A 12,139-nucleotide genomic window follows, 5' to 3' on the forward strand; every position below is an offset into this window, starting at 1 on the left:
GAATCCACACAAAGACCATACAGGCGTTATACTTTGATTTCAAATAACGACGAGCTGCTTCCTGCATTGGCCGGGAATCGGACCTGGGTCTCTCGCGTGAAAGGCGAGAATTGGACCACTGAATGCTCACATGATGCCCCAAATTACGGCGCTACCAGTTAGGTCAAAATTTCAGCCAACAAAGAGGGTTTTTCAAGCCTCTACGCTTTTATATGTCATTATATTCTGTAGTTTCTGAAATAAGGGATACATTCCAGTGGTCCATGCTTACAAGGATTTGATGACTAATATCCAAGCACAGTTTTCCAATCACAAGAAGTGGGAACTTGCAACAGCCCACCACACCTATTCACCATTAAACTCTAGAGCCACAGGGTTACCTCATGAATGTACTTTTTCTAAAGTGCGCACTCCAAAGAGTTTCTGAATTTGAATGTAATTGTTGGATAGAAGGAGATTGCGCAACTGGTAATGTGTCAAAGTCAGTATCATACTTCTTCTTCTGGTCCTTTTAAGGTTTCATCGCACCTAGCTTGTTAATGTGTTCAAATTAGAAAGCTAATTGAAGCACAAAACGTCCCTGGGTGGACTTGAACCAACATCCTGTCTGTTAACAGCCGAACACGCTGACCGATTGCGCCACAGAGACACATGTCACATTGAATTGAGGGTGTTTGGCCTCAATATTCAAGGCCCACACACTCACGTTTGCTATTCACTCCTCAATGATGTAGGGGTCAATAGTGTGGCCAACCTAGAAGATTTTTCAAATCATACATGTATCTAGAAGATAGAGCCGACTCTGTGTTCCTGTGCTCCCATGATCGTAACGAGCAACCATCTCAATTTGGCTATCCAACCCTACTTGGGTCCAGGCAAAATTCTTTATAGGCTTGAAGTGCCTTCCTTTAGATTATGAGTGCGACATGCTGTCCACACAGGCTCCCAAAAGCCCGTCAAGTCAAGCGGTTGGTAACTGTACTGTTGCCCCGTGTGAGGGTCGAACTCACGGCCTTCAGATTATGATACTGACGCGCTGCCTACTGCGCTAACGAGGCACAAAACATACTTCAACCTAAACCGTGAAATGTAAATGTTGTTTTATTTCAATCAACAGAAATTACTGGTTGACCATGATGAAAACATGCATTGTACGCCTACGAAATATGCAACTATAGACTTGCGGATTCCTGCCAATGTCCACCATTGAAGCTCCAGTCCAAGTCCATGTATGTGAAGGATGAAAACAGCCAGTTGAGACAGTTTTGTATTCCGACTGTACAAATATCCAGGCAAAGACTATGCAGGCATTACACACTAATGCCAAACAACAAAGGGTCCCATGCTGCATTGGCCGGGAATCGGACCCGGGTCTCTCGCGTGGCAGGCGAGAATTCGACCACTGAACCACCAATGCTCACATGATTTGCCACACTACCACTCTGCTGGTGAGGTCAGCATTTCAGCCAACAAACAGGGGTTTTCAAGCCTCTATGCTTTTATACAGTATTTCATTATATGCTTTAGTTCCTGAAAGAAGGGCTGCATTCCAGTGGTCCATGCCTACATGGAAAGTTTGAATTCCAAAGAGGATCTGAATTTGAATGTAATTGTTTGATAGAAGGACATTGCACAACTGGTAATGTTTCACAATCATGATCATACTTTTCACTCTGGTTCCCTGAACGTTTCATGGTAACTAGCTTGTTAATGTATGCAAATAAGTATGCTAGTTGAAGCAGAAAACGTCCCTGGGTGGGCTTGAACCACCATCCTTTCAGTTAACAGCTGAACGCGCTGACCAATTCCGCCACAGAGACACATGCTTCATCAGCTTGAGGGTGTTTGGCCTCAATATTCAAGGCCCACCCACTCACATTTGCTATTCAATCCTCACCGCCCGATGTCTAGAATCTAACTAGAGTTTTCAAAATCTCACCGAGTCAGCACGTATAACATCCCACAAAAAATCTTTGCTGGTACGCTCCAAAGAGCTAAAGAGTAATATTTCTCACTTTAGCTGAATCCTGGGGAAGCTATACATCTGTCTTGTGGACAAAGCTGAGTCGTGTGTCTATGGGCCCCTAGGATTGAAACAGCCTTTCACCACAGTTTTGCATTCTGAATCCACACAAAGACCATACAGGCATTATACTTTGATTCCAAATAACGACGAGCTGCTTCCTGCATTGGCCGGGAATCGGATTCGGGTCTCTCGCGTGGCAGGCGAGAATTGGAACACTGAATGCTCACATGATGCCCCAAATTACGGCGCTGCCGGTTAGGTCAAAATTTCAGCCAACAAAGAGGGTTTTTCAAGCCTCTACGCTTTTATATGTCATTATATTCTGTAGTTTCTGAAATAAGGGATACATTCCAGTGGTCCATGCTTACAGGATTTGATGACTAATATCCAAGCACAGTTTTCCAATCACAAGAAGTGGGAACTTGCAACAGCCCACCACACCTATTCACCATTAAACTCTAGAGCCACAGGGTTTGTTGTAACTTAATAGCTTACAGTTTAGGATTGGTGATTTGATCTGTTTGTTGGTTTGAGATGTGTTTTCTGTTTTATTGCCTAACAAAGGGTTAAAAAACTACCAGAATGCTTAGCGGCTAAAACAAGAGTTACGCGCGTTTTTCCTTAGTATAAATAGAAGTGCCGCATATACGGAAAACTACTAGCATACATGGAGCTGTTGATGATATGTTTTGTGAAGTTTGCGGAACGTGTAATGGTCGCTACTGATTTCCCTAAATAAAGAAGCCTTTGTTTCATATCCGACGTCCTGCTGCTATTTTGGAGGTAGTTAATCTACATTTTTGGTGCCGAAACCCGGGATAAGATGAGCCAGGAGGACTCAATCGGAGATGCAGCCGGAGCTGCGGGAATGACAGGAGACGAACGTCGGACAGAAGCGGAAAGAATGAGACGAAAGCGAGTTACAATCAGAGGTGCCACTACAAGACTTATTAATCAGATTGACTCAGAAATGGCCAAGCCAGATCCAGATACTGATCACTTGAGTACTTTATTGGAAATGCTGTCGGCTAAGGAGGACAGTCTGTCTGAACTCGACCACGGAATAGAACGGCTAACTGCGTTGGATGACTTGGAAACGGAGATCGAAGCCTCCGAGGAATACAAGGAACGTGTCATCATGTCCAGGAGCCGTGCGCAGCGCACGATAAAGAAAATGGAGGAGGTGAACCAAAGCGCAGCACATCCAAGAGTGAGTGACGCTTCATGTAACTCAGTACCACAGAGACAATCAGTAAAGCTACCAAGGTTGATTATTGACAAATACAATGGAGATGTCAGTATGTGGCAAGAGTTTTGGAGCCAATATGAGACTGCTATACACGAAAATGATGCACTGTGCAAGAGAGAGAAATTTACCTATCTGAAAACCTACCTCACTGGTGCAGCTGCAAAGGCAGTAGCAGGACTGGTGTTAACAGATGTAAATTATGACAGCGCAATCACTTTACTGCAAAGCAGATTTGGAAGGAAAGATCTGGTGATCAGTGCTCACATGTCAAAGCTACTAAATCTAAACCCTGTAAAGAAATCATCTGATGTGAATGCATTAAGGCGGTTATATGATGTATGTGAAATTCAGATTAGGAGCTTGGAGTCACTGGGTGTAGTGTCAGAAATCTACGGAAGCCTACTATGCCCAATCTTACTGCAGATGATTCCAGATGACATAGCTCTTGAATATAGTCGTCAGAGGGGAGTGGATGATGAATGGAAGGTTGCTGAAATAGTCACATTCCTACAGAAGGAGGTTCAGAGCAGGGAAAGAGCACTGCAAATGACAAATTCATATAGAACAGAACATAAAGCAGAAAACAAGCCATGGAAGCAGTCACGTTCATTCAATGAAGTGAAAATGAAAGGACCTAGCATGCAATCTGCTGCTGCAACGCACACAGCCAGCCAGAAGACATACAACTGTTTGTTCTGTGACAGTGCAGAACATAAATCTGAACATTGCCCAGATCACAACGTTCCTGAACGCAAAGACAAACTCAAGAAAATGGGAAGATGCTTTGTGTGTTTAGGATGGAAACACATTGCAAGATTCTGCAAGATGAAGGATGTGTCATGTGAAAAATGTGGAAGAAGACATCACATTGCTGTGTGCACCGGTGAGAGAAATGAGGTGCAGCCCCACACTGTTACTGAAGATGCTGTTGTTTCCTCAGTCATTCCTCATTCAGTGAGGATGAAAACAGATGGACAGAATACTGTGCTGCTCCAAACTGCTAAGGCGTGGGTGCAAGGTCCATCAGGCAGAAAAATAGCTCGCTGCTTACTCGATGGAGGCAGTCAGAGAAGCTTCATCCATGAAAACCTAGTGAAGAGCCTGAAGTTACCAGTAATCAGACAAGAGACACTCACTCTTCACACGTTTGGCTCCTCTGTCCCCACAAGGTCACAACGCAACACAGTTAAGGTAATCATGGAGAATGTCTGGGACAGCCAGCAGAGAATTGAAATAGAAGCTGTAGAAACCCCACAGGTGTGCTCAGCTGTGATGAAGGTTCCTGGTGACCAGATTCAACATGAGCTTAAGAAAAGGGGACTGCAACTAGCAGACTTCCCCGGCGATGACGGTGATCCTGAGCTCTCCATCCTGATAGGAGCAGACTACTATTGGCAAATAGTATCAGGAAGAGTGGAGAGACTCACAGAGACATTGGTTGCATTGGAGAGCACCTTTGGATGGTCTGTGCAGGGACCAGTGTCCATGTCAAGTGTCACAGAGGCTGCCTGCATGTTCATACCACTTGATGAAGACACACTTGTCTCCAAGCAACTGAATGCATTCTGGGAAATTGCGTCTCTGGGTATCACAAGTGACAAAACACAGAACCCAGCAGAAGAAGAGGCTCTGCAGATGTTCGAAAGAACGACAACCTTCAAAAATGGACGATACCACGTGGAGTTGCCATGGAAACCAGAAAGAGCAGAACTCCAAGACAACTACAGAGTTGCCAAAAAGAGGTTTGAAGGTCTGAAGAGAAGACTAAAGAAAGATGTTACATTGTACAGCAGATACAATGAAGTAGTGGAGGACTACTTACAACAGAACATTGCAGAGGATGTGCCAAAGGACAATGCAAATGCAGACAATGTGAAATACTACTTACCTCACCACGCAGTACTCCGAGAGGATAAGGTGACCACAAAATTGAGAGTGGTATTTGATGTGTCGTCCCATGAAGATGGCTATCCATCTCTCAATGACTGTTTACTCACAGGACCAAACCTAAATCCGGATATTCTCAGCATCCTGATTAGGTTCAGAAAACATGAGATCGCCTTCATGGAAGACATAAAAAAGGCGTTTCTGCAGATATCCCTCGCCGAGAAAGACAGAGACGCAGTGAGGTTCCTGTGGCTCTCGGGCCCACCAAATGGAGAACAGGATGAAAGGCTGCGGATGCTGAGGATGACAAGAGTGGTGTTTGGAGCCTCCCCAAGTCCCTTCTTACTCGCCGCTACAATCAGAAAGCATCTGCAAAATTATGAAACCGAACAGCCACAAGTTGTAGAGACAATAAGAGAGTCACTCTATGTTGATGACTTTATTGCAAGCTCACGCACTGTGGAAGAGGCTTACTATGTAATAACCACCGCTAAGCAAATGCTGTCAACCGCAGGCATGGACCTCTGCAAGTGGATGACCAACTCTCCTGAGCTGAAGAGGAAATGGGAGGAGAGCACAACAGACCACACACTGGCGCCAGAGACACCCGGAGCAGTGCTGAAGGTGTTAGGCTTAGTGTGGAGACCAGAGACCGATGACTTCACCTTTGACCTCAGACCGCTAGTAAGCATTCTAAAGCAAAAGAAGAACACAAAGAGGAGCGTTCTACAGTCATCCGCACGTATCTATGACCCGCTTGGGTTCCTGACTCCCTTCACCATCAGAATCAAGTGCATGTTTCAAGAAATGTGGGAGAGAGGACTCTCCTGGGATGAGGAGCTACCACCCGATCTGACTCGAGAATGGCAACAGTGGTGTTTAGAACTGCCCCAGCTACACCAACTCGCCATACCAAGGTGGTACCGAACAGACACGCAGTCAGAGAACAAGCATGCCCTGAAACTACATGTGTTCTGTGACGCCAGTGAAAGAGCTTACAGTGCTGTAGCCTACCTGCAAGGTGAAACTCAAGACGGAGAACCTACAATGAGCCTAGTCGCGTCCAAATCCAGGGTGGCCCCTCTCAAGAAAATGACACTGCCACGCCTAGAGCTCATGGGAGCTGTGATCGGAGCGAGACTAGCAAACAACTTGATGATTACTCTGAAAATGGAACCAATTCAGATAAGAATGTGGACAGATTCTATGATTACGCTGCATTGGATCTGCAGCTCTGCTCAGAAGTGGAAACAGTTCGTCGCAAATAGAGTGACCGAGATCCAGTCACTGACCAACCCAGAGTCATGGTCACACATCGCAGGAAAGATAAATCCAGCTGACCTCCCCACCAGAGGACAAACTGTTGAAAACTTCAAACATAGCCATCTATGGTGGAATGTTCCCAGCCTTGTGACATCAGCCGATCAGTCAGAGGAGACTGATGATGATTATGTTCCAGAAAGGGCGAACACAGAACTCAAGTCGAGTCACCAAGTCACTGTACAGCTTGCTGCAAATGACGCAGACCTCACTGAACCAGTGCTGGAGCTAGCCAGATACAGCAAACTGAAAAGAGTCTTCAGAGTGACAGCCTGGATAAAGAGATTCATAGCAAATGCTCAAACAAAACCAAAGACAAGAGGAGAACTGACTGCTGACGAGCTCTTCGAGGCCGAAAGGTACTGGATCAAGGTAACACAACAACAGAGTTTCAGTCAAGAGATCAAACAACTAAAGACAGGAAAGGGCCTCAGTGACTGTAAGATTAAAAAACTCAAGCCATTCCTGGATGAACATGAACTGCTCAGTGTGGGAGGAAGGCTGCAGCAGTCTGACTTCACATTCAGAGAGCAGCACCCATGGATCCTGCCCAGCAAGCATAAATATTCAGAAATGCTCATACAGTACTGTCATGAGAAGGTGATGCATTCAGGAGTGAGAGACACCCTCGTACAAGTTAGGGAGAGATACTGGATCATGCGCGCAAGGCAGCTGGTCAAGAGTGTTGTGGCAAGATGCACAATCTGCAAAAGATTCAAGGCAAAGGCTGGAAGGCAGATCACTGCACCTTTACCAAAGGACAGAATAACTGAATCCCCACCATTCGAAGTCACAGGTGTGGATTTTGCAGGGCCGCTTTATGTGAAAGCGGAGGATTCTGTAAAAAAGTCATACATCGCGCTATTCACCTGTGCGGTAACCAGAGCCGTACACTTGGAGCTAGTCTCAGATCAGTCAACAGAGACATTCCTGTTAGCGTTGAAAAGATTCATTGCTAGAAGAGGATTATGCAAGGTAATCTACTCAGACAACGCAAGAACATTCAAGAGAGCTGATCAGTACTTGAAAGAGCTGTGGAAAGCCATCAAAGACCCTGAACTGCTGCAGTTCTTCTCAGAAAGGGGAATCACTTGGAGATTCATCGCTGAGCGAGCAGCCTGGTGGGGCGGATTCTGGGAGAGGCTCGTCCGATCAGTAAAAACATGCCTGAAGAAAGTTCTTGGAAGAGCTTCACTCAACTTCGAAGAAATGTGCACAGTCCTGACAGAGGTTGAGGCTACACTAAACTCTAGGCCTCTGACCTTTGTGCATAATGAAGTGGATGAGCCACAGCCACTGACTCCAGCTCACTTCCTGGTGGGTAAACGACTGACCTCTCTACCACCCAAGCCATTCCCAGCTGAAACACAGCACCCAACTGCTAGGCAGAGATCACACGAAGATGGAAGTACAGGCAGAGACTCACAACCAGCTTCTGGAATGCCTGGCGCCAGGATTACCTACTAGACTTGAAGTCAGCACACCGCTGTGACACACCGACACCCACCCCACTGAAAGTGGGTGACGTCGTACTCATTGGAGAAGATCACACACCCAGACAAACCTGGAAACTGGGAAGAATCAAAGAACTGTTTCCAGGCCGAGATGGTATTGTTAGGTCGTGCTCAGTTCGCACTACATCAGGGACTTTGTTGAGGAGACCTATTCAGTTACTGTATTGTCTGGAGATTTAAATGACCAGAGTAGTTCATCGGGGGGAGAATGTTGTAACTTAATAGCTTACAGTTTAGGATTGGTGATTTGATCTGTTTGTTGGTTTGAGATGTGTTTTCTGTTTTATTGCCTAACAAAGGGTTAAAAAACTACCAGAATGCTTAGCGGCTAAAACAAGAGTTACGCACATTTTTCCTTAGTATAAATAGAAGTGCCGCGTATACGGAAAACTACTAGCATACATGGAGCTGTTGATGATATGTTTTGTGAAGTTTGCGGAACGTGTAATGGTCGCTACTGATTTCCCTAAATAAAGAAGCCTTTGTTTCATATCCGACGTCCTGCTGTTATTTTGGAGGTAGTTAATCTACAGGGTTACCTCATGAATGTACTTTTTCTAAAGTGCGCACTCCAAAGAGTTTCTAAATTTGAAAGTAATTGTTGGATAGAAGGACATTACGCAACTGGTAATGTGTCAAAGTCATTATCATACTTCTTCTTCTGGTCCTTTTAAGGTTTCATCGCACCTAGCTTGTTAATGTGTTCAAATTAGAAAGCTAATTGAAGCACAAAACGTCCCTAGGTGGACTTGAACCAACATCCTGTCTGTTAACAGCCGAACACGCTGACCGATTGCGCCACAGAGACACATGTCACATTGAATTGAGGGTGTTTGGCCTCAATATTCAAGGCCCACACACTCACGTTTGCTATTCACTCCTCAATGCTGTAGGGGTCAATAGTGTGGCCAACCTAGAAGATTTTTCAAATCATACATGTATCTAGAAGATAGAGCCGACTCTGTGTTCCTGTGCTCCCATGATTGTAACGAGCAACCATCTCAATTTGGCTATCCAACCCTACTTGGGTCCAGGCAAAATTCTTTATAGGCTTGAAGTGCCTTCCTTTAGATTATGAGTGCGACATGCTGTCCACACAGGCTCCCAAAAGCCCGTCAAGTCAAGCGGTTGGTAACTGTACTGTTGCCCCGTGTGAGGGTCGAACTCACGGCCTTCAGATTATGAGACTGACGCGCTGCCTACTGCGTTAACGAGGCACAAAATATACGCCAACCTAAACCGTGAAATGTAAATGTTGTTTTATTTCAATCAACAGAAATTACTGGTTGACCATGATGAAAACATGCATTGTACGCCTACGAAATATGCAACTATAGACTTGCGGATTCCTGCCAATGTCCACCATTGAAGCTCCAGTCCAAGTACATGTATGTGAAGGATGAAAACAGCCAGTTGAGACAGTTTTGTATTCCGACTGTACAAATATCCAGGCAAAGACTATGCAGGCATTACACACTGATGCCAAACAACAAAGGGTCCCATGCTGCATTGGCCGGGAATCGGAGCCGGGTCTCTCGCGTGGCAGGCGAGAATTCGACCACTGAACCACCAATGCTCACATGATTTGCCACACTACCACTCTGCTGGTGAGGTCAGCATTTCAGCCAACAAACAGGGGTTTTCAAGCCTCTATGCTTTTATACAGTATTTCATTATATGCTTTAGTTCCTGAAAGAAGGGCTGCATTCCAGTGGTCCATGCTTACATGGAAAGTTTGAATTCCAAAGAGGATCTGAATTTGAATGTAATTGTTTGATAGAAGGACATTGCACAACTGGTAATGTTTCACAATCATGATCATACTTTTCACTCTGGTTCCCTGAACGTTTCATGGCAACTAGCTTGTTAATGTATGCAAATAAGTATGCTAGTTGAAGCAGAAAACGTCCCTGGGTGGGCTTGAACCACCATCCTTTCAGTTAACAGCCGAACGCGCTGACCAATTGCGCCACAGAGACACATGCTCCATCGACTTGAGGGTGTTTGGCCTCAATATTCAAGGCCCACCCACTCACATTTGCTATTCAATCCTCACCGCCCGATGTCTAGAATCTAACTAGAGTTTTCAAAATCTCACAGAGTCAGCACGTATAACATCCCACAAAACATCTTTGCTGGTACGCTCCAAAGAGCTAAAGAGTAATATTTCTCGCTTTAGCTGATTCCTGGGGAAGCTATACATCTGTCTTGTAGACAAAGCTGAGTCGTGTGTCTATGGGCCCCTAGGATGGAAACAGCCTTTCACCACAGTTTTGCATTCTGAATCCACACAAAGACCATACAGGCGTTATACTTTGATTCCAAATAACGACGAGCTGCTTCCTGCATTGGCCAGGAATCGGACCCGGGTCTCTCGCGTGAAAGGCGAGAATTGGACCACTGAATGCTCACATGATGCCCCAAATTACGGCGCTACCAGTTAGGTCAAAATTTCAGCCAACAAAGAGGGTTTTTCAAGCCTCTACGCTTTTATATGTCATTATATTCTGTAGTTTCTGAAATAAGGGATACATTCCAGTGGTCATTGCTTACAAGGATTTGATGACTAATATCCAAGCACAGTTTTCCAATCACAAGAAGTGGGAACTTGCAACAGCCCACCACACCTATTCACCATTAAACTCTACACTGTAAAAAAAAAGAACTTGAAATTGTTGATCTCATTAGAGTTTTTAAATTAATCTGACTCAGAAATAAAGGTTTGCCATATGTAACTAACAAAAACGTGTCGGTCCAGCAAACTTCTCTCTATAGTTGCCCTAACAAGTATTTAAAACACAGTATAACAAGGATTTTTGAGTACACGCATATTTTCCCCGACGGAAACTCCGTAGACGACTACGCGCCTGCGCATTGCTGTCTTCTGCGGGGTTTCCTCATCCGAGCCCTCACTCTGAGCGGCGCTGAGCGAATTTGTCGGACATTTTGTGGACAGAAACATCGACGTGTGGCCGAATTTGGATGCTAAGTTGGGGATTCTTGGGATATTTGTCTACCGTGTTTGCCTAAACAGGTAAGTGTGTTTTTACTTAACAAGGAATATTAACAGTAAAGTGCACTGTACTATTTCAACCAAAATATAGATTCAATGAGTTCAACTAACCACCACAGTTAGCTTTGCTAGCTTAGCTACAAATGTCGTTCTACTACACACAGTTAGGCTGACTGTTACCCCCCAAAATAATTTGTCCACAAACATGCAATTTTGTTCAAGCACCCGAAGGCGTTTATAATGCATTTTGATGGTGAGGTTGACAGGTGTTATACAAGTAACCTCAGCCAGACATATAACATTACACACAGCATTGGGATTGGGATATGCCAACGTTGCCGCTGTGTTGGAACTTAGCCTTGACTTGTATTTTTACAGCCAGTCTTGTCTGGTGTTGTGAATACTGTTTCCCCGTCGAAAAACTGGCGGCGACCTTGACGTACAAGCGCATGTAGTCCCTGTTATACAGCATGTTCATGGCGGATATGTATGTATGTATGTGTGTATGCTCTGTATAAGACGTACGAACACGGAATGGGGGGGGGGGGGCATTATTGTTCCGCTGTTAAGCTGGTTGAGGAGGTAATGTTACGTGTAATGGGGAGCCGGCCGCCGGTGTGTTACACGTCACGTTGTGGTTAAGGGTAAAAACACAAAGCCGACGTGCATCTTCTTAACCGCAGTATTGCAGAATATCAGTCTAAAAGGGCTTGTGACTGTGAGGCTAGCGCATATGAGCTGACGTCATGCTCGGCGGGCTTTTTTTTCAACTTTATTGATAACGGTCAAATTCCAACAGCAACACAAATAAGTGAATAACAAAAGTAGGAAACAAAGTGCCAGGGAATTCAGTTCTGACATTAAAAAAATAATTTGACAAAAACATCTGGGAAAGGGGATTGTGCAAGAAGCTTTTTACATTCAATAAAAACAAAATAATACATAGGAAAAGTAAAACATAAGTACATTTAAGGGGTATAGACTAATAATTAGGTAACATAAGTCGATCATTTTATGTTTCAAATATTGTTTGAGTCTTTTGCTGCTCAACTTGACTAGAGTATTGTAATATAGGTTAATATCGATTAGAAATAAGGTAAAGTTTCATTTTAGGAATTTGCAAAAAAAAA

The 12,139-nt window shown here is 44.6% G+C and overlaps 6 non-coding genes across 6 annotated transcripts; all 6 read right to left on the reverse strand.

The window, feature by feature from the left end:
* Positions 1-985: 985 nt before the first annotated feature.
* trnam-cau (transfer RNA methionine (anticodon CAU)) lies at positions 986-1,058 on the reverse strand. The gene has a single exon. It is a non-coding gene; the product is annotated as a tRNA-Met (tRNA).
* Positions 1,059-1,346: 288 nt separating this feature from the next.
* trnag-gcc (transfer RNA glycine (anticodon GCC)) lies at positions 1,347-1,417 on the reverse strand. Its single transcript has one exon. It is a non-coding gene; the product is annotated as a tRNA-Gly (tRNA).
* A 329-nt stretch (positions 1,418-1,746) lies between these two features.
* On the reverse strand, positions 1,747-1,820 carry trnan-guu (transfer RNA asparagine (anticodon GUU)). Its single transcript has one exon. It is a non-coding gene; the product is annotated as a tRNA-Asn (tRNA).
* Positions 1,821-9,140: 7,320 nt separating this feature from the next.
* trnam-cau (transfer RNA methionine (anticodon CAU)) lies at positions 9,141-9,213 on the reverse strand. The gene has a single exon. It is a non-coding gene; the product is annotated as a tRNA-Met (tRNA).
* Positions 9,214-9,501: 288 nt separating this feature from the next.
* Positions 9,502-9,572, reverse strand: trnag-gcc (transfer RNA glycine (anticodon GCC)). Its single transcript has one exon. It is a non-coding gene; the product is annotated as a tRNA-Gly (tRNA).
* Positions 9,573-9,901: 329 nt separating this feature from the next.
* Positions 9,902-9,975, reverse strand: trnan-guu (transfer RNA asparagine (anticodon GUU)). The gene has a single exon. It is a non-coding gene; the product is annotated as a tRNA-Asn (tRNA).
* Between the last annotated feature and the right edge of the window lie 2,164 nt (positions 9,976-12,139).

The sequence above is a fragment of the Eleginops maclovinus genome, chromosome 23 (genome assembly GCF_036324505.1).
Source record: "Eleginops maclovinus isolate JMC-PN-2008 ecotype Puerto Natales chromosome 23, JC_Emac_rtc_rv5, whole genome shotgun sequence".
NCBI lineage: Eukaryota > Metazoa > Chordata > Actinopteri > Perciformes > Eleginopidae > Eleginops > Eleginops maclovinus.